At 39.8% G+C, this 20993-nt stretch overlaps 1 long non-coding RNA gene and 1 pseudogene across 1 annotated transcript; one reads left to right on the forward strand and one right to left on the reverse strand.

The window, feature by feature from the left end:
* Positions 1 to 4563: 4563 nt before the first annotated feature.
* LOC116565505 lies at positions 4564 to 20581 on the reverse strand. Its single transcript, XR_004275472.1, has 3 exons — positions 20570 to 20581; positions 6012 to 6020; positions 4564 to 5097 (listed from the first exon to the last, which is right to left on the reverse strand). It is a non-coding gene; the product is annotated as an uncharacterized LOC116565505 (long non-coding RNA).
* On the forward strand, positions 7289 to 7382 carry LOC116565635 (annotated as a pseudogene).
* Positions 20582 to 20993: the final 412 nt, after the last annotated feature.

The raw sequence follows: 20993 nt of genomic DNA on the forward strand, positions 1-20993 counted from the left end.
CACCTCCTGAGTTCAAGAAATTCTCATGCCTCAGCCTCCAGAGTAACTGAGATTATAGACGTGTGCCACCATGCCTGGTGAACTTTTTTCTATTTTTAGTAGAAACGGGTCTCACTATATTGCCCAAGCTGGTCTCAAACTCCTGGCCTCCAGTGATCAGTCTGCCTGACCTCCCAAAGTGTTGGGATTACAGACATGAGCCACTGCACCCAGCCACTGTGACTAAATTTTAACCTAAGAATTCTGTAACAGAGATCTCATTGTCTGCACCAAAATTCAATTTCAATGTAATCAAAAGACACTCATCGAGTGATCCAGCCAGGGAGAGTGCCTAAGGAAAAATGATAAAATGGAATGCGGTGTCCTGAATGAGACACTGGAACAGGAAAGGACATTAGAAATAACCCGAAGAAATCTGAATGAAGTAGACTTGGGTGAATAAAAGCATCTCAGTATTTGTTCATTAATTTTAACAAATGCACCATACTAATGTACAATGTTAATAATAGGGAAGCTGGGTACAGATACATGGGAACTCTTTGTATGATCTCTGCAATTTCTCTGTCTCTCTCTCTGTCTCTCTCTCTCAGTGTGTGTGTGTGTGTGTGTGTGTGTGTGTGTGTGTGCGCGCGCGCGCACGTAGACAAGCAAGAATGTATTGATACTCCCAGCAATAATGATTTGGTGCCTACCAAGTGTCACATACCATGTAAAAGTGATCTGCACATATCTTCATTTATTCCTCACACCAGTGCTATGAGCTGGTCATAATCTGCATTTTACAGATGAAGAAACTGAAGAACAGAGGTGCTAGATACCTTGCTCATAGTCACATGGCAAGGTTAGTGGCAGATAAAGGTCTCAAATTCAGGTTGACAGGACAGCTCAGCAATATTGCCTCAAATATCCCGGAGAATGAACATAAAGCAGTTCAAAGCAAGCTGCATGAGGGCCATGAAAACAAGGCACACTTTCCAATCTACCCCACATTAAAAAGAAGTTTAAAAGCAGAGCACAGGCCAGGCACAGTGGCTCATGCCTGTAATCCCAGCACTTTGGGAGGCCCAGGCAGTTGGATCACGAGGTCAAAAGATTGACACTATCTTGGCCAACATGGTGAAACCCCATCTCTACTAAAAATACTTTTTTAAAAAATTAGCTGGGCATGGTGGCATGCACCTGTAATCCCAGCTACTCAGGAGGTTGAGGCAGGAGAATCGCTTGAATTTGGGAGGTGGAGGTTGCAGTGAGACAAGATCATACCACTGCACTCCAGCCTGGCAATAGAGTAAGATTCTGTCTCAAAAAAACCAAGAAACAAACAAAAAGCACAGCACACCCAAAACACAACACTCAATGCTGGAGAGGATGTCCGTAAGTCCACCAATATTACCATACATTCTGTGCAATCAAGAAATTTACTTGGATGGGGTGGGGTGGGCTCCCGTGTGTAATTCCAGCACTTTGGGAGGCCAACGTCGGTGGACTACCTCAGGTCAGGGGTCTGAGAACGGCCTGGTCAACATGGCAAAACCCCATTTCTATCAAAAATACAAACTTAGTCTGGCATAGTGGCACACTCCTGTAATCCCAGCTACTCAAAAGGCTGAGCTGCAGAAATGTCTGAACCTGGGACAGGGAGGTTGAAGTGAGCTGAGATTTTGCCACTGCCTTCCAGCCTGGGAGACACAGTGAAACTCCCTCTCAAAATAAAAGAGGGCCAGGTGTGGTGACTCACACCTGTAATCTCAGTACTTTGGGAGGCCTAAGTGGGTGGATCACCTGAGGTCAGGAGTTTGAGACCAGCCTAGTCAACATGAAGAAACCTACTTTCTACTAAAAATACAAATATATACATATATAAATATATGCATATATATATATACATATATATATATATATATATATATATACACATATACATGTACATACATACATATATATTTTAGCCGGGCAGTGCCACCGCTACCCCATTCATCACCAATATTCGTTGATGTCTCTTCCTCTCTTTTTTTTTTTTTTTTGGGGTTCCGTCTCCGTTCCTTGGAGCCTCCCAGGCTGCAGTGCCATGGTGTGTTCTTGGCTCACTGCAACCTCTACCTCCTGGGTGTAAGCAATTCTTCTGCCTCAACCTCCCAAGTAGCTGGGACTACAAGCATGCACCACCATGCCTAGCTAATTTTTGTATTTTTAGTAGGGATGAGGTTTCACCATGTTGGTTAGGATGGTCTTGAACTCCTGACCTCCAGTGATCCACCTGCGTTGGGCTCCCAAAGTGCTAGGATTCCAGGCATGAGCCACCATGCCCGTTTTTTTTTTTTTTTTTTTTTGAGTTGGGGGTCTCCCTATGTTTCCCAGGTAGGCCCTCAAGCGATCCTCCCACCTCAACCTGCTGAGTGAGATTACAGGTGAGTGTCACCTTGCCTGGCATCATTTTGTCACCACAGACCCCTCTCATTCCCTTACATAGGAAGTCACTGAGAACCAGAAAAGCTTGAGCCAAGAATCAGGGAAACTGATATTTGAACTCATTTCTGTTGGGTGCCAAACTTCTCTGTGCCCCCTTCTGTGAAAATTAGAGGTGGCAAGATACAGTGGCACACACATATAATCCCAGCATTTCAGAGACCTAGGTAGGTGGATCACCTGAGGCCATTGCACTCCAGCCTGGACAACAAGAGTAAAACTCTGTCTTGAAAAAAAGAAAGGAGGAGAAAGAAAGAGAGAAAGGAAGAAGGAAAGAAGAGAGGAAGAGAGAGAAAGAAGAAAGAAAGAAAGAGAGAGAAATAAAGAAAGAAATAAAGTAAGGAAGAAAATCAGAGGCTTTGGTCCCTTAGTCTGCCACACTCTGGAGTAATTGTGTCCCTGCTTGAATGTGATCTCCTTGAGGCAAAGTCTGGGTCTCCTTCCTCTTGCATGCCCACCCTGGCCTGTCTGTCCCACACGAGCTGCTTAATGAAGGCTGGCCCATGTAGAGTATGGGTTTGAGGCATCCCAAGACTTGGAGTTGTAGAAGATCTGAGTGAGAAGCCTTGGAATGCTCTGCCCATCAGGAAATGTGTCTATCCCAGAGTTCAGCCGAGAAGCTGTGCTCCCTCCGACACCACTGCTCAGAGCTCCCCTACCCAGGGTGGAACCTTGGATGGCCAAGTACATTGGCTCAATATTTGCCTTGAGTAGCTGGGTGCAGTGGCTCCAGCCACTGTTGGATCTGTAATCCTAGCACTTTGAGAGGCTGAGGTGGGTATTCAGAATATATAAAAATAATATCTGAAATGTTTTGAGTGTAACACAAAATTTGAAAACAATTTTTAAAATTAGACGTAATTCCATTACATCAATATAAAAAATTCCCTCATGGCAAAACATGGCAAGCAAAGTCAAAGGACAAACAACAAACTTAAAAGCAACAGTATAAGTCATATCACCAAGAGCTAATTTGCTTAATATAGCTAAAGCTCCTACATATCAATAATAAAACAGTAATCATGTAACAGAAAAATAGGTAGCATATAGGAACAGTGAGCTCTCAGAAAAAGAATTACAAATGACTCATTCACATGAAAAGATGCCCAAACTCTGTAATAAGAGATATATGTCAAAAATCAGAATAAAATAACATTTTCACCAATCAGATAAACTCTAGTAGCACTCTGTACTGTTGAGTGTATAAGGAAACAGACACACTAAAGCCTTGTTGGTGGAAGTACATACCGACAAAATGTTAATGGAGAACAATTTGGAAATGTGGGCAATGATGTATTTACATGCAAGTATTATGTACTTCAGCACAGATATAACAGGAAAAGTGGCAGGGACTACTAAAGCATGTTACATTCAGTCGATGGAGTGAATGCTCTACAACCATCACAAAGAATGGGGCAGTCCCATAAGTACCAAAATGAAGTGATTCTTTAGATATCCAGAGCAGCAGATCTTTTTCCTTCTTGGGCTTCACTACTGGTAGAGTCATCTTTGGTAAGGTAATGCAGAACATCTAATTCAAGAATATGGGTCTGAAGAAGAATTCAAAGTTACCAATTGGGGAAAGAGCTTTTTATAAAGCAGCGTAAAAATCTACAAATTACCTAGAAAACAGAACATCCTGCAGAAAACTCAAACTAAAAACATCCAAAACGGAATTCTTTACTACACTTGCACACTAACCTGTCTCATCATCCTACCAAATCTGCTTCTTTTCCTCCTCAGACAACCCCAGAGAGCTCAGACATCCTTAAACTCCATGTAAGCTCATGAGGTTAAAAACAGCCAGAGGGTGATTAACTCATGAATCCCCAAGTGTGTTCTCAGATCATCCACAGGAACCAAAAAGCAGTGAGCTTTTCCAAATGCACAGGAACAGAAGCAGAAAGCAAGTGATTTAATCAAGACACCACAGAGATTAAAGGTAAGCATCTACTTACCACGTGAATGAGTGTTTGTCTCATTTTGATCTCTGTCTTAACCAACTATACAAAATTCCTATGAACTGAGAAAAGATTTATTATACTTCCTTGTGAAATCAGAGGTACTAGATTAACTGAATCCATAACTGCTAACTATGAAACACAACTAAAGGCTAAACTATGAAGCTTCAGTTTTATTTCAGGCAACCTCCTGACATAAACACAATCTAGATAAAAAATAAAGCTCAACAACATACACGCATCCCCAGAAAATCACACAGAACACCAACACATAGAAAGGGTGGGCCTGCTTCCTACCCACAACACTGTCAAGCTTGCTCTGGTAAGTGAAAGCCAGGAAGCTCATCCCTGAACAGGATGAAGAGGGATGAATACAAGAACAAGGAAGCCCTTCTATAAAGAGAGTTTGGAGTGTGTCTCTGTGTGTATATGTACTCACATTTTTAGTCCCTTAGGTGTGTGAAAGGAAAATAAATCTTGGGGCCCCTAAATCACTAAGCTAAAGGGAAAAGCCAAACTGGGAACTGCTTAGGGACAACCTGCCTGTCACTGAGATAGATGCATAGCTGACTGCCTCCTTTGGAAAGGCTAGTCAAAAACTCAAAGAATGCAAGCATTCCTCTCTCTCACCTATCTGTGACCCAGAAGCTCCTTCCAGCTTCAAGTCGTCCTGCCATTCCGGACACAACCATTGTACTTCTTACATACGTTGGCTGATGTCTCATGTCTCCCTAAAATGTATAAAACTAAGTTATGTCCCGACCACCCTGGGCACATGTCATCAGGACTTCCTGAGGCTGTCTCAGGAGCATGCATCCTCAAACTTGGCAAAATAAACTTTCTAAATTAACTGAGACTTGTCTCAAATTTTCAGGGTTACAAATAATACCAGCAAATCAGGAGACCCTCTGAAGGGAAAAAGAAGGTAGTCTAACTTCGTTACGACTACAAAAATGACTCTGGTATATCCATACAATAGGATATTACTTAGCAAATAAAGGAAAAGAACTACTGACACAAAAAACACCATGGATGAATCTCAAAATAATCACGTTGAATGAAAAAAGCCAGAAAAAAAGAATACCTACTGTATGATTCTATTTATATAAGTTAGAAAATGAAAACTAATCTACAGTTACAAAAAGCTTATCAGTGGTTGCCTATGGATCAGAGCAGGAGGGAGACAGTACTGAAGGGTACAAGGAAACTGTTGGGTTGCCAAGTACGTCTATTATCTCTAGTGGTGACAGCTCTATGGCTGAATACCTGTGTGAAAACATCTAACTTTACACTTCTAATATGTGCAGCTTGGGTGTCACTTGACTCCTCAATAAAGCTGTTTAAAATTTCTTGATAAAAATAAGTTCACATTGACCACCAATCGGGTTTAACTGAAACCTTACAAAATGAAGATTATTTTCACTTTCAGAAGGATATCTGATTGCAGTTACATATCATGCTTTGTGGACAAGCAATTTCAGAATAAATACAGATGTCAAATATTTAAATGTCTGTATTTCTTCCCATTCATCCTTTTCATGATTTAAAAGAAGCTAAAGCATTTTACAAAAAAAATTCCATCACTTCAAGTTTCTTACAGAGACTCTCTGAAATTCAATAAACATTTAACTTTTTGGAAAAGACGGGACTTAAACATCATCCTGTCCAACTTTCTCAATTTAATGAAGTAAACTTAGCCCCTCCCCTTATAGGGAGTTCATCCAGTCTCATGGCTTTGAAGTCTGCTCTATGTTGCTGACACCTACCTTTGTCATTTTAATCTTGACCTCTCCACTGAACTACAGACATTTATTCCACTGCCCACTAAACCACCTCAGTTAACTATCTAATAAGTATCTAAAACCAATTGTGGCCAAAAGGTATCTTCTGATTCCCCTCACCACCAACTTCTCCTCCAATTTTCCCCATCTTAGTAATTGAACCCTCACACGTTCAGTTGCTCAACTAAAACCTAGAAATCAACTCTTGACTACTCATCTCCTGCCTTCTACACAGAATCCACACTTAAGTTCTTAGCTCTGTCTGCAAAGTATATTGCCAAAGCTGGCCCAGGCTCCATCTACACAGCTACTATGGCTTCTTACCCAGACAACAGCTCTGAAAGATCCCCATTTCCTCTTCTGCCTCTACCAGTCAGTCACTACACAGTAGCCATAGTCATGAGGCCATCAATCCCCAGACCTAGAACACTCTACAGACTTGCTGCCATCATTAAAGTGACATACTAATTCCTTATTCTGCCCTAAAAGATCAAGGCCCTTTCCACCTCTCTAGCCTCATCTACCACTATTTCTTCTCTGGATACATTCCAACATTTCATACTGACTGTCTCCAACACACTAAACTCATTTCCACCCCAAAGCCAACGCGTTCCCACCTCCATAGCTGGAATGCACACAGATACTTCACCATTCATATCTCAACTCAAATAACATCTTCAAAAGCTTCCCAGACCTCACAATCTACAGAAGCATCCCCTGGTGAGAAGCTGGTGGTTAGGGGAATGAATCAGGAGCCCTTTGGTCACAATACGTTTAGAAATGTATTAGGTATTCAAGTGAATATTTAATTAACTTATCATAGACTGCATTTTACTGATGTTACGGTACTTATCACTATCTAAAATTATCTTGTAAAGTTCTTTACTTATTTATTATATACGCTAATAAAATTCATTCATTCATTTATTCATTCATTCATTCCTGCTATGCCTATCAGAAGCATTAGCCCAAATAAGAACTATGATCTTTTCTTATTTCACTTGAAAGCATTCATTTCCAGGTGCCTGGTACTACTGGTTGAAAAGTACCCATGTGCATTTTTTTTTAAAGTCTATTTTAGTTCTTTTTAAATTCCTAAGTGTGATGATTGGGTTTCCACACTCAAACCTGCATGTGAACCTTTTTACAACATCAGCACATGACCAGTCTCAGGTTTAAAAATAAAGGTCAATTTCAACTGTCCTATTAATTTTACAAGATTCCAAATCTCTTTTCTTAAACCTTTTTACATCAGTACATTACCTGTCTGATGTTTAAAAATAAATTTCAATTTCAACTGTCCTATTAATTTTTCAAGTCTTCAAATTATGCGTCTAAACAACTGAAAAATTCAACTACTGGCCTGCCTCATTACCATGACATTTCCATTTGATATAATATCAACTTATCAATTTACATGAATGTTGTTAATTTTGAGATTGCATGGCCTTTCACTATAATAGTACACTTTTTGATAAGGATAAGGTCAATATAAAAAGTATTTACTTTTAATGATTAAATTGGGATCTCTAATATCTTACCTTTGGGATACTTAGCAAATAGTCAGTTACATAATATACTATCTAAATGCACCAATTTAAACATTTTTAATTCCTTTATTTTCTTTTTTAGAATTTCAAAGCTTTCAGACACTGCTACCAAAAAAATCACAATTGATTTTTTACCTGGTTGTTGCACATTATAAATGATCTATAGAAAATCATTAATCACTGGGATGTACATTTTATAAGGACAGAGATATTTATCCAGTGTGCTCATTGTATCCCCCAGCACCTACTCCCGGCATATTATCAGCTTAAAATAATATGTGTTGTTAAATACCTGCAAGCTCCTCTTTTATCTTATGGAGATCAGCATGTTACTTCCGCATTTAGAGCATACTGCTGATATGTGTAATATCTTCTTGTTATTGCTTGAAGACATGAAAATATTAGGCATGATCTGAACAGAAATTCTAAATCACAAATTCTTGACTTTCAAGTTATACAGTGATATATGGCAAATGGGTGGCAAGAGATCAACATAGATTTTCGCATAAGGTGTGATCAACATAGATTCTCTTACATTGTGCTGAGGAGGCAAGACTCAATATGGAGTCTGGATACACAGACTGCTCTAGGGCTAGGGAGAAAGCCACTGATAGAAGACCATCTGTCTGTGCATGAGAGTATCAAATTTTAGACTGATGCCAAGGTGAATGTTAAATAGCGCTACAGGGCTGACAACGAACGTTGCCATAATAAAGTAGTTAGAAGCAACCATTGTGAATCATAAAAAAGCGGCCGGGCGCGGTGGCTCAAGCCTGTAATCCCAGCACTTTGGGAGGCTGAGGCGGGTGGATCACAAGGTCAAGAGATCGAGACCATCCTGGTCAACATGGTGAAACCCCGTCTCTACTAAAAATACAAAAAATTAGCTGGGCATGGTGGTGCGTGCCTGTAATCCCAGCTACTCAGGAGGCTGAGGCAGGAGAATTGTCTGAACCCAGGAGGCGGAGGTTGCGGTGAGCCGAGATCGCGCCATTCCACTCCAGCCTGGGTAACGTGAGTGAAACTCCGTCTCCAAAAAAAAAAAAAAAAAAAAAAGCAGCTTAGTTTTTGGTGTGCTGCAAGTAATTTATACTAATGAAAATTGAAATAGTCAAGTTCATGAACAATCATTCATGAATAATCAAGATTATTCCTAAGACATTACTCTTGCCCTCACATTTCTAAGAAAAAAACAGCAGAGATACAGATACAACTAGTTTACTGGGAACTACATATAACACAGTGAACACGAGTGGGAATGTGTGTCATATGAATGCTACCTATCATGTCAAAGCAGGCTGACACTGCAGATCTGAAGCAAGCAGCTCTCTACCACCTAATAAATCCTAAATACGAGTCCCTGTTCCATCTTCAACCAAGTAACCACTGGCATTTATAACTTGTTTCTTAATATGAAAATAAGAAGAATCCCTGTCTAGATTTGTAAATAATAAAATTTGCAAAGAAAAAGAAAAGTAAACATATACTTCTGATCCTTTGATCAGCATGATCTGCCTACCTGGCTGGCTGGACTGAGGAGGAGCAGGTTCAGAAGCCACTGGGAGAGCTCCAATACAAGGTAAGATGACAAGTAAACAGGCCATTATTTAACAAACAAATATGCATTATACCATGTCACACCCACCGAGATGCCTATATACAAAAAGATAGTAACGGTTGACAAGAATGTAAAGATACTGGAACCCTCACACATTGCTGCTGAGAATGTAAAATGATACAGTCACTTTGGAAGACAGTTCCTCAAAACGTTAGTATAGTTATCATATGGGCCAGCAATTCCACTCCCAGGTATACACACAGAAGTAGTAAAAAACAAATCTACACAAAAGCTTCTACACAAATGTTCACAGCAGCATTCTTCATAATTGCAAAAACATGAAAACAACCCAAATGTCCATCAACAACAGACAGACAAATAAAATGTGATATATCCATATAACAGAATATTTGGGAATTAATAAAAAATGCATGATGATATACAAACATAGATAAACCTTGAAAACATGCTAATGAAAGAAGTCAGACACAAAAGACCACAAGTCGTCTGATTGCACTTACACAAAATGTCTAAAATAGGCAAATCTATAGAGACAGAAAGTAGATGAGTGCTTGCTTAAGGCTGAGAGATTTGGGAAAAATAGGGAGTGACTGTGAATGGGTACAAGGTTTCTTTTTGTGATGAAAGTGTTACAGATTAGACAGTGGTGATAGCTGTACAACTGTGAATATTTTCAAACCATTGAACAGTACACTTTCAATGGGTGAGTCCTATGGTATGTGAACTATATCTTGATAAAGCTATTAAAATATATTGTGCATTATCTTTAAATAATTATAGCTTTCAACCATCAAATGACATGTCTTATCAAGATCAATTATGGACATGTTGTCACCCCAACAGCTACATTCCATATAGTTCACAAAGTCCTCTCACAGCCCCCAGTCCCCATGACCAAGAGTGTTCGCCAGGGCATTTCTGCCAGAGCTCCCAGAGAAGATGCTTTCTCTTCCTAGGATCACAGGTGGAGCTGGTTTCACTGGAGCTGCTTCTGTGACAAGAGAGACTGGGCCAACACTCTAAGAAAAGCAGGATGAGAGAGGCAGTGGGGCAGTGGGATAAAGAAGGAGGGGGAAAGAGAAAGGTGGGAAAGGAGGAGACGCAGAGAGGAAAAGCACAGTAATTATTGTTGGAGCATCTGCATCTAGCCAGGCTGGCTAGTTCAAAGTGAGTTTCTGTAATTTGCTTTTAGGAGAGTCTTAATGTGTTACTTCACTACAAACTCTTTCCCTACTTAACTGATAAACTTTCTAAGGATATATACACAAGTAAAACTAAATCCTGGGCCTTTTTTGTTTAATAAAAAGACATATGAAACATTGGAAAGAGCACACATAGCTCAGTGGTTAAATGAACTCAGACAGACTTGGATTCAAATGTGAGTCCCAGGCTTACCTAAGTGACCTTGGGTACACACAATTTAACTTCCCCAAACTTTAGTTGCCACTTCTGTAAAATGGGAACCCTAGGTTTGGTTTTCTCACAGACAGGCCACTGTCCACATTAAATGAAATAACTCATGGCAGGGTCTCAATACAGTACCTGACATATGAAAACACAACAATATGACCCACCATTATTCCTGGTAAACGCATGATTTATCACAGATATATTTAGAGCATAAAAAAGTATTGTTTTAAAGCAAAGATAGTACGAATAAGACTTAGTGCCAGAGAAAACTGTACCATGCTTCACAAAAAAAAATACTTCCTATTCATTTGGAGAGCATTATTTTTAAGACATGTTAGAAACTAAACCTACTAATGGTAAACACAATAGCCAGAACCAAAAATGCTAATTCATAAAAATCAATTCTGGTTCTTAGCTAACCTTGCCCAATACATACTTTGGTCAGTTATTTCTTCTTAGCCTTCAGTCTGCAATCACTTTTGGAAACCACTCCCCACTTGCAAATAGACAGCTTTAGACAACTATTTAGATTGCTAAGCTTTCTGTCCTTCTACAACACTGCATATTATTGCGTCCACATGAAAGAATTCCCTCCACTCATCTACTGCCCATAGATATCACTAAGCTGGCTCAGACACAAGTCCTCTCCAAAAATGACCTTGTGATCGCCCAGTTCTGAGTTTATTCATTCCTTCAACAAAGACTTAATGGGAAGCTACTATGTGCAAGGTACTCTACTAGGTACCAGAGATGAAGAGAATAAAAGAGACACCTCTTCTCTGTGTTCTCATGAGGACCTGTTGCCTCCTCATCACAACGCTGACCACACTGATTACTGATTTCCTAATTACTTCTCTGCAGCCCCTACAGAGACTCTAAGCAACCTGAGGTCAGGGACCACAGCAAATCTGATTTGCACTGTATCACATTATTTTGAATAATACGTCATGAAAAAAATTGAAATACAATGAGGTGTCAGCACAATATAGCCACAGTACAGCTATTTGTGACTCAGTCACAATAGTCTCAGTCTCTGTCAGAGCAAACTTGAAGTGCATAGAGACACAGACTTTACAGGTCACTGAGTCTCCCATCAGTGCTGAATATAGCCTGCCCCTGAGATCTTGGCTACATCTAGAGCTTGATCCAAAGTATATAAAACAGAAATACAATTACATGATACAAATGTGAAATATGCATTTATTTTTATAAATATATGTATTAGATTACCTTTTCACTGAAAATGTCTATACAAGGTAAAGAAGAATAAAACTGCACATAGATTAGCTAAAATGCAATTTTTTAGATGAAATCCACCAATTCCAGAAAAAACACAAACTACAACAGCTCATCCAATATGAATTTAAATAGCCCTATAACTGTTAAGAAAACTGGCTTTGTAATTTCAAATCCCATAAACATCTCTAGGCCAGTGAGGTGCGGTGGCTCACACCTGTAATTCCAGCACTTTGGGAGGCCGAGGCGGGTGGATCACCTGAGGTCAGGAATTCAGGGCCACTCTGGCAAACATGGTGAAACCCTTCTCTACTCAAAATACAAAATATTAGCTGGGCGTGGTAGTGGGTGCCTGTAATCCCAGCTACTCAGGAGGCTGAGGCAGGAGAATCCTTGAACCCAGGAGGTGGAGGCTGCAATGAGCCAAGGTCGTGCCATTGCACTCCAGCCTGGGCAACAAAAGCAAAACTCCATCCCCCAACCCCCAACCAAAAAAAACAAAAAAAAAAACAAAACTTGGCCCAGATGGTTTTACTGAAGAATTCTATCAAGTTTTTTAGAAAGAATTAACACTGGTCTTATACAATCCCTCCCAGAAAATAGAAGAGGAAGGAATACATCTCAATTCAATAAAGGGAGTGGTCTAGACATAAGGAGACTAAGGAGAGTTTAGAACCAAATGCAACCAGTAATTCCAAACTAGATCCTGTTGTTAAACTTGAATAAAGTTGAAGATGTGATGATAGAAACATATTAGTTTTCTAATTTTGATGGTCATTTTGATATTACACAGAAGAATGTCCTTAGGTAATGCTACTAAAATATTTGGAAGCAATGGGTCATCAGGTCAGCAACTTATTATCAAATGGTTCTGGGAAAAGCGAATGTTATCTGAATTGTACTGATAACCTTCCTGCAAATTTAATCTTGTCTTAAAACAAAGAAAAAATATTTCTTAAAAATATAGAAGGCTATCTTTATGATCTCAGGATATAGAAGAATTTCCTAAACTAGGTATAAAAACACTGCAAATATGAATGTTATAAATTCAGTCACATGAAGATTCAGAACTTTATAAATGAAACATTATTCAGCTTTTCAACAGAAAAGAAATTCTGGCTTTTATGAGTCATATAACATATATCATATGTGACAACATGGATGAACCCTGAAGACGTGCTAATTCAGATATGCCACTCACAAAAAGACAAACGCTGTAAGTTTCCACTTATATGAAGTACCTAGAATAGTCAAATTCATAGAAACAAAAGGCCAGCTATTGGGCCTGGGGGAAATAGAGAGTTGATTAATTAATATACAGTTTCAGTTCTGTAAGATGAAAAAGTGGAGATCTAGTGCTCAATGTTGTGAATACACTCATTACTACAGAACTACCCACTTCAAGAGGGTTAAGATGGCAAATTTCATGCTTATTACCACATACATATATACATTTGTGGGTAACATTTGAAGAAAGAAAGGAAATGGTTAACACAAGATTGCAGAAGTCTCTCTTCTCTGGGATGTGATCTGAAAAGGGCACACGGGAACTTTAAAAAAAAAAATTCCTTAAGTTCAAGTACAAGTGGTTTTCATCATCCTTTAAAAGGATAAGCTCTTGCAAATCTAATTTTTAAAATCAACTCCCCAGGAAAGGGAAGATGAGCCAGTACAAAAGCTCTAAAAATAAAGAATTAAAGGACAGGGAAGGCAAAAGTTAAGAGTCATGAATTCTCTCAGTATTATTAACTTTAAAGTATATTTTCTAAATAACAAAGGATCAATTTCTGTATGACAATTTAAAGTTATAAGTGGTACTGGTCAAACTAGATGTACTTCATGTAACTACCAAGTAGCTTTCTAAAATATGGAGCCAAATAATATCAATCCCTCAGCCTCCCTATATTGCTCACCACAACAGGAGGAGTCAGACAGGAGAGTGGCAGTCCTCAGTGGTCTGAACAAGAGGAAGCAGAAAGAGGCACTGAGGGCTAGCGTTCTGCCTCGAGAAAGAAGAAGCTGGCGGCTACACAGTATACAGTTTGTTCAGAGGCCTCCCACTTCTGACTGGTTTCCCGCTAAGAAGGAAAAAAAAAAGGTAAGTCTCAAAAATATACCCACATGGCTCCTTATGGGGGAGGGAATTAAAATGTCTAATTCTTCTCAATAGCTTTAAAACATGCAAATAAAATCCTAAATTTTCTACTGTCAACTGGCTATATCAGCTGGGACTCAGGTCAGATACAGACTGATGCTGACTGAAAATCACCTATATTTTACTCTTATTTTTATTCGCAATGCTTTCGGGAAAAAAAAATTTTTGATTAAAATTTTTCTCATCATTCTACTCAAAGTACCATAGGCTCTTTATTCTATCAAATGAAATTCTTACTCTGAAAAATACAATGGAATCGTTTTTGTTTTTTTTTCTTTAAGATGAGGTTTCACCATGATGGCCAGGTGGGTCTTGAACTCCTGACCTCAGGTCATCCACCCACCTCAGCCTCCCAAAGTGCTAGGATTACAGGCGTGAGCCACAGCACCCAGCCAATGGAATTCTTTAAAGATAAAATGTGCAACCTCCAAGTAGAATCTTGAGTCCTGCCCTATTGCCTGAATTTCGGATTCACATCTTCAATGTTCTTCACATTTCTACTTCAAAGGCTAGCCAGCAACTGAAACGTAACACAGTCGAAGGGATCATCTTTCATATCCACCCTTTCTCATATTCCAACAGCCATTTCTCTTCCAGGCTGGTGTAAAAGGCTGTCACACTTAGCTGTTAACACTTAAACTGTCCATGGGCGGTGAAGCTAAAAGAGCACCGATTGTAACACTCCTTCTGGGGCCTCAGGGCCTGCACAGAGTTTTGCTCCTCCCGGCACCCAAAAGCACTCACCCCAGCTCCTGCACATGCTTACCTGCATGTTTCCTCCCATGACGGGTTGAGCACAGGGGGTTCTAGTGAGTGGAGTCTGCCCCTGCTAGCACCTAAGTGGCCAGCTACTTCAGCACCCGCATCCCAGTTCCCACCAGCAAAGCATTCAGGGAAATTATCCTGCTGCACTATCTCAGTCAGGTGACCAAATCCACATCAACAGTGATCAGTCACATTAAAAGTACACACCCTTTCCTTCATATGATGTGATGAAAAGGGCACTTCATCTTTTCAGTCTTCCTCCCAGTTATCCATAAACCCAGACGTATTATGAGAAACACATTTGATAAATCCCACTTGACGGACATTCTACAAAATATGTGACCAGTAGTCCTCAAACCTGACAAGGTCACCAAAAAAGAAAGGAAAGTCTGAGAAACTGCCACAGTCTAAAGGAAGCTAAGGAGACACAAAGACTAAACGTAATATGGTAACCTAAATAAGATCCAGAACACAAAAAGGACCTTGTTATAAACTGAATGTTTGTGGCCTCCCCAGAATCCTCGTATGTTGAAGCTTTAACCTCGAACGTAATAGTATCTGGAGCTAGGGCGTTTGGGAGGTAATCAGCATTAGAATAAGTCATGAGGGCAGGGCCCTGGTCTGATGGGATTAGTGCTCTTATAAAGAGACACAGAGAGCTTGTTCTTTCTCTATTCTGGTGAGCACACACCTAGGAAAGGGGACTGTGCCGTGTGCACGTGAGGAAGAGACTCCTCACTGGAACCCAACTGTCCTCGTACCCGATCTCATATTTTCTGCCTCCAGATCTGTGAAAACAAATTTCTTTTGTTTAACCCACTCAGTCCATGGAATTTTGTTCTGGCAGCTAACTGATACAGACCTTAAGTAAAAACTAAAGAAATCAATCATGTATAGAATTTAGTCAATAATAATGTATCACTATTACTTAGTGTGACAAAAGACCACACTAATGTAACAGGGTAACAATAGGAAAACTGGATGTGAGTTATTTGGAAACTCTCTCTACTATTTTCACAACTTTCCATAAATTTAAAACTCTTCTAAAACACAAAGTGTATTTCTAAAAATCCGATGGCTTCCCATCATATATTTTTTTAAACCAAAGGCCTCCCAATCTCTTTTACTCATCACCTAATACTCACACCTTGTTTACTCTGGTGTACCATGTTCACCTTTACAAGGGTTACACAGTATGAGTTACACACATGTACACGTTTGTCAAAATTGATCAAACTGCACACTTAAGATCTATGCATTTCTCTATATATGTTATACTTCAATTAGAATTGTTTTAAAACATATGATTGCCAAATGAATACTCTAATGACCTAAAAAGTACCCTTGAATTTGGTGGCTGAAAACACTAACATTTCATTTGCTCTGGAATCTGCAATTTGGACATGGATCAGCATGGACACTTCATTACTTCTCTACTTGCCAGTAGCCAGTGACTAGTATTACCTAAAGGTTCACTCACTCACATGTCAGATGGTGAATGCTGGCTGTCACCTGCGACTTTAGCTGGGCCTGCAGGTTCAAGCACAGACACAAGGCATTTTTATGGGCCCCGAGATTCCTCATATGGTGGCTGTGTTACAAAAACTTTGTATTCAGTGTGACTCTAATTCTGTTTCAATATACACACACATCCTAAAAAAATTAACAGAAGTTTTCCCTGGAGTGAAGGAAAATGAGTGATTTTTAAACTTTCATAGTTATACATTTTTATTTTATAAATTTTATACCATAAACATGTATTACTTTCTAAATCAGATGAAAAAATTCAGTTCCCTATTAGCGTACATAATACACTAGAGTAAACACAAATGAAATTGAAAATGCAAAAATGTCAAACATATTTACATTATTAAAAAAAAAAAGAATCCACTCACGAACAGCAAAAACGTTACAAAATACTTGATTCATTCTGCCTTACTTCCCCACCCTCCCCACCACGAGACAGAGCTTCACTCCTGCTGCCCAGGCTGGAACGCAATCCGCTCACTGCAGCCTCCGCCTCCCAGGTTCAGGCGATTCTCCTGCCTCAGCCTCCTGAGTGCTCGGATTACAGGCATGCACCACCATGCCCGGCTAATTTTTGTATTTCTAGTAAAGACGGGGTTTCACCATTTTGGTCAGGCTGGTCTTGAACTCCCGACCTCAGGTGACTCACCTCCCCCAGCCTCCCCAAAGTGCTGGGATTACAGGCATGAGCCACCTCGCCTAGCCCACCTTACTTTTCAAGTTACAGATGAACTGAACATCAGCACATCAGAAAATAACAACACAAATATGCTCAATGATATCTGATGTCTTCTAAATAACACATCTGGCCCTTTTCATGGCACAGCTCTCCCTTAGTCCAATTTCTTCCTCAAAACCTTCTCTCCATATTTTCCTTTCATCAAAATCACCTACTAAACATTACCCTAGAAATAAAATTATCTGGAAAGCAAGGCCTACAAAGGCAAACCTCAGATGCTAGTTACTTCCTATCTTACAGCATGGTGTAACCTCACTTGATAATAGATCTTTTACTAAGATTTAAGGCCTACTGAACAAACACTATGGCTACCTCAAGGTCGCTCTGGAATTATCAGTAATGATTAAACAATACAGGAGTCAATGGCAAGATCTTTTGCTCCTTTTCCTTCCCTGGCCTTAGCCTTATTGCAAAACACACCCTCCCTTCTGCTACCTGGCCCCCTCAAGGCACGTTCTTACATTCAATGTGGATCAATAATTTCTATTATCTCATAAATTCTATACTTTAGTAAAAAGTTAACTGTTCTTGTTACACTAAAGTCCTTTTCTTCATCTGACATTAAACAACTACTTCTATAATTTTCTAATTTTTCAAAACACTGTTAATTTGCACGTACCAAATTAACATGCTTATAAGTTGTATTTTTGCACTTTTCATTTCCCGATTTGCCTTTTTCCTGCTGACTCACACTATTTGATTACAACAAATTCCTAAGCTTTTTCTCAACCTGGACTATTTACATTATAAAAATGTCCCAAGTTCTCTAAAATGCTCAACTTTAAAATGATAGCTAAATGATTTTACTCATCCAATTTTACAATATGAGTTTTTAGTTATTTCAAGAACTTCAACAACAAGCAAGTCAATTCTTAGGTGCTTCAAAGAAACAATTATCAGTATGAAAAGTTAAGGCTTATGTGGTATTAATTAAATATTCTCAAGACTTGCTCAAACAGAAAACAACTGCAAATACACTCATGTGTTGCTTAATAATGGGGGTACATTCTTAAAAATGCATCATTAGGCAATTCACTGTGGACATCACAGTGGACTTACACAAACCTAGACAGTCTAGCCTACTACACAGGTGCCTAGATGGTACAGTCCATTACTCCTAGGTTACAGACCTACAGTGCAGCTTACTGTAATGAATACTGTAGTACGTGTGTATCTAGACATAGAAAAGGTACTGTAAAAATACAGCATAAAAGATAAAAAATGGTATACCTATATAGGGCACTAACCATGAATGGAGACTGCAGGACTAAAAGTTGTTGTGGGTAAGTGGGTGGTGAACGAATGTTAAGGTCTAAGACATTGCTGTACACCACTATTGACTTTATAAAGACTTTACACTTAGGCTACACTGAAAAGTTCTTCTTTCTTCTGTTAACCTTGGCTTACTGTAACTTTTTATTTACAAACTTTTAAATTCTTCTATAATTGCACTTAGCTTAAAATGCACATTGTACATCTGTACAAAATATTCTTTCCTTATATTCTATAAGCTTTGTTCTATTTTTAATTTTAAAACTTTTTGTTAAAAACTAAGACACAAACACCTACTAACCTAGGCCTACACAGGATCCAGATCATGCACATCACTGTCTCCCACCTCCAATCTCGTCCCACTGAAAGGTTTTCAGGGGCAACAACACGTATGTAGCTGTCGCCTGCTATTATGACAGTGGCTTCTTCTGGAATATTTCCTGAAAGACCCGCCTCAGGCTGTTCTATAGTTAACTTTTCTTTTTAATCAACAGAAGTACGTAGTAAAACAATAAAATGGGTAGAAAATACACAAACCAATAATGTAACCTTATCAAGTATTATGTACTGTACATAATTGCATATGCTACACTTTTACAGGGACTGGCTGCACAGTAAGTTTGTTTACACCAGCATCACCACAAAAACAAGAGTAACTAAGAAATTATGAATACTACAGCTTCACTAGGCAATGGGAATGTTTCAGCTCCCTTATAATCCATAGAACCAAAATCATATATGAGCTCTGATGACCTCACTGGCACTATGCACTACATAACTGTACCACACAAATTAGGGCTATACGTGTCTGTACAAATTTATAGTAGTCCCAAGCTACAAACTCAAGACCTTCAGCTAAACAAAGAAAGACATGTCACAAAGTTTTAAGTCCTGTCTCCTTCCCATGGTTCTCCTGATTATTTCAGTACTGAAAAGAACTTTCTCTGGTTGCTGAGATGTTTAAATGAGTTCATTACTATAAAATCACTTTTAAAAAGTTACAAGCATTATATAAATTTAAAGGTATTATTAGCATAACAAAGAAAATATTTCGGCATGGGAGGGAGGGGTATGCCTATAGCAGACACGGGGTTCAGAGGGAAGAGAAAGAGAGAATGTGAATATATGCCTGTCTCTCTAAAAGAAATGTAAATGTACATGGGTATCTCCCTTGCTCCTCATCAGCAGTATGTTTTCTTTACAGACACCTACGCTGCATTTGCTGATACACTGGCAGCAGCCTGTTTAAATCAGGAGTGTGACATGCTACACTGCATGCCAGGGTGGAAAACAGCGATGATCTTTCACAGGGCTGAGCAGATGAAAAACACTAAATTCTGATCAATTTATTAGTAAACAGAGAATAGTATTTTCTTCAAATACACGATGAATTTCACTACCAACACTTTATTCACAGGATACACATTATAACTGCTGTTAAAGATAGGTGGAGATGACCGCAATAAGAGATTTTAAGAGAAGGCAGAATTATTTACTTTTTTCTATTTAATTATTTTTTATTTGACACTCGTTCCACATAAGGTTATTTAAAAGAGTAAAGTGCAAGGCAGCCTGTACCCTAATGTCAGGTTTCCAACTTGCTGCTAGGAAAAGCAGTCTGGGTAAGAGAGAATCTGTAGTATAAATGAAATCCCCTAAACAACATGCGCACATTCCAGCTAAGGACAGTGAACTAGTATCCCTTGTAAAGTGCAAACACTTACTTCTAGGTTAAGTATGCTACAAACAACTGCAAGCAAATTTTCCAAAGTCAACCACCTTTAGCCTGGGGCTGGAGCAATCACCTAACTCGACCTCCCACACCCGGCATTAACAACTTCCTTAAATCTTAGGCTGAATTATCCCAACAAAATACTTCCAAGCTTTCTTTGCTGAATAAAAATGGCGCTGCTTTTTCCACCACAATATTGTTGATTTCTCAGTAATCCTTAGGCCCTTTAACCATCAAACTCAATTGGCCTCATTTAAATACCACCCTTCTCTGAACACTGCCAAGTGCTTTTTTGAGGGTTGGGCCAGGAGGTAAGGGTGGCTGCTTCTATCTACAAGGCTGCAACTTTCTCAGCTAGGATCCTAGGGATAACTCCCTCTCACTTTTCTTCATAACTTCTGCCTTCCCCGAAACTACTGCCTTTGTCTCCCTTAAACCACACTCCAATGCAAACTGTCCCCAAAGTGCAGTAGCACTTAAGCTTCTCTGTGCCCCTCGCACCCATCAGCGCCATCTCTAACGCACCGTTCAGACCTAGACCTACGCATCAGCCTTTCCGGGGGTCGTTCAGAGCCACCCGCCGGGCAGGCACCACCACGCCAGCCTCTCCAGAACACAGCCTTCCGCTCAGGCTACATCCCAGCCTGTGCACCCGAAGGGACCCAACCGCTGGGTCCCGGCCCCGCTGCGGCGGAGGGCAGGGACCAGCACGCACACCCTCAAGTCTACATGAAGACCCTCCCCGGGGCTGTCGCCGGCACCAACGCCGGGACCACCACGGCCCTGGGTGGCGGATGGGGTTCTGGGGGGCCCGCCGGGG

This window comes from Sapajus apella, unplaced genomic scaffold, assembly GCF_009761245.1.
Source record: "Sapajus apella isolate SASKATOON/1434 unplaced genomic scaffold, GSC_monkey_1.0 scaffold40, whole genome shotgun sequence".
Taxonomy (NCBI): domain Eukaryota; kingdom Metazoa; phylum Chordata; class Mammalia; order Primates; family Cebidae; genus Sapajus; species Sapajus apella.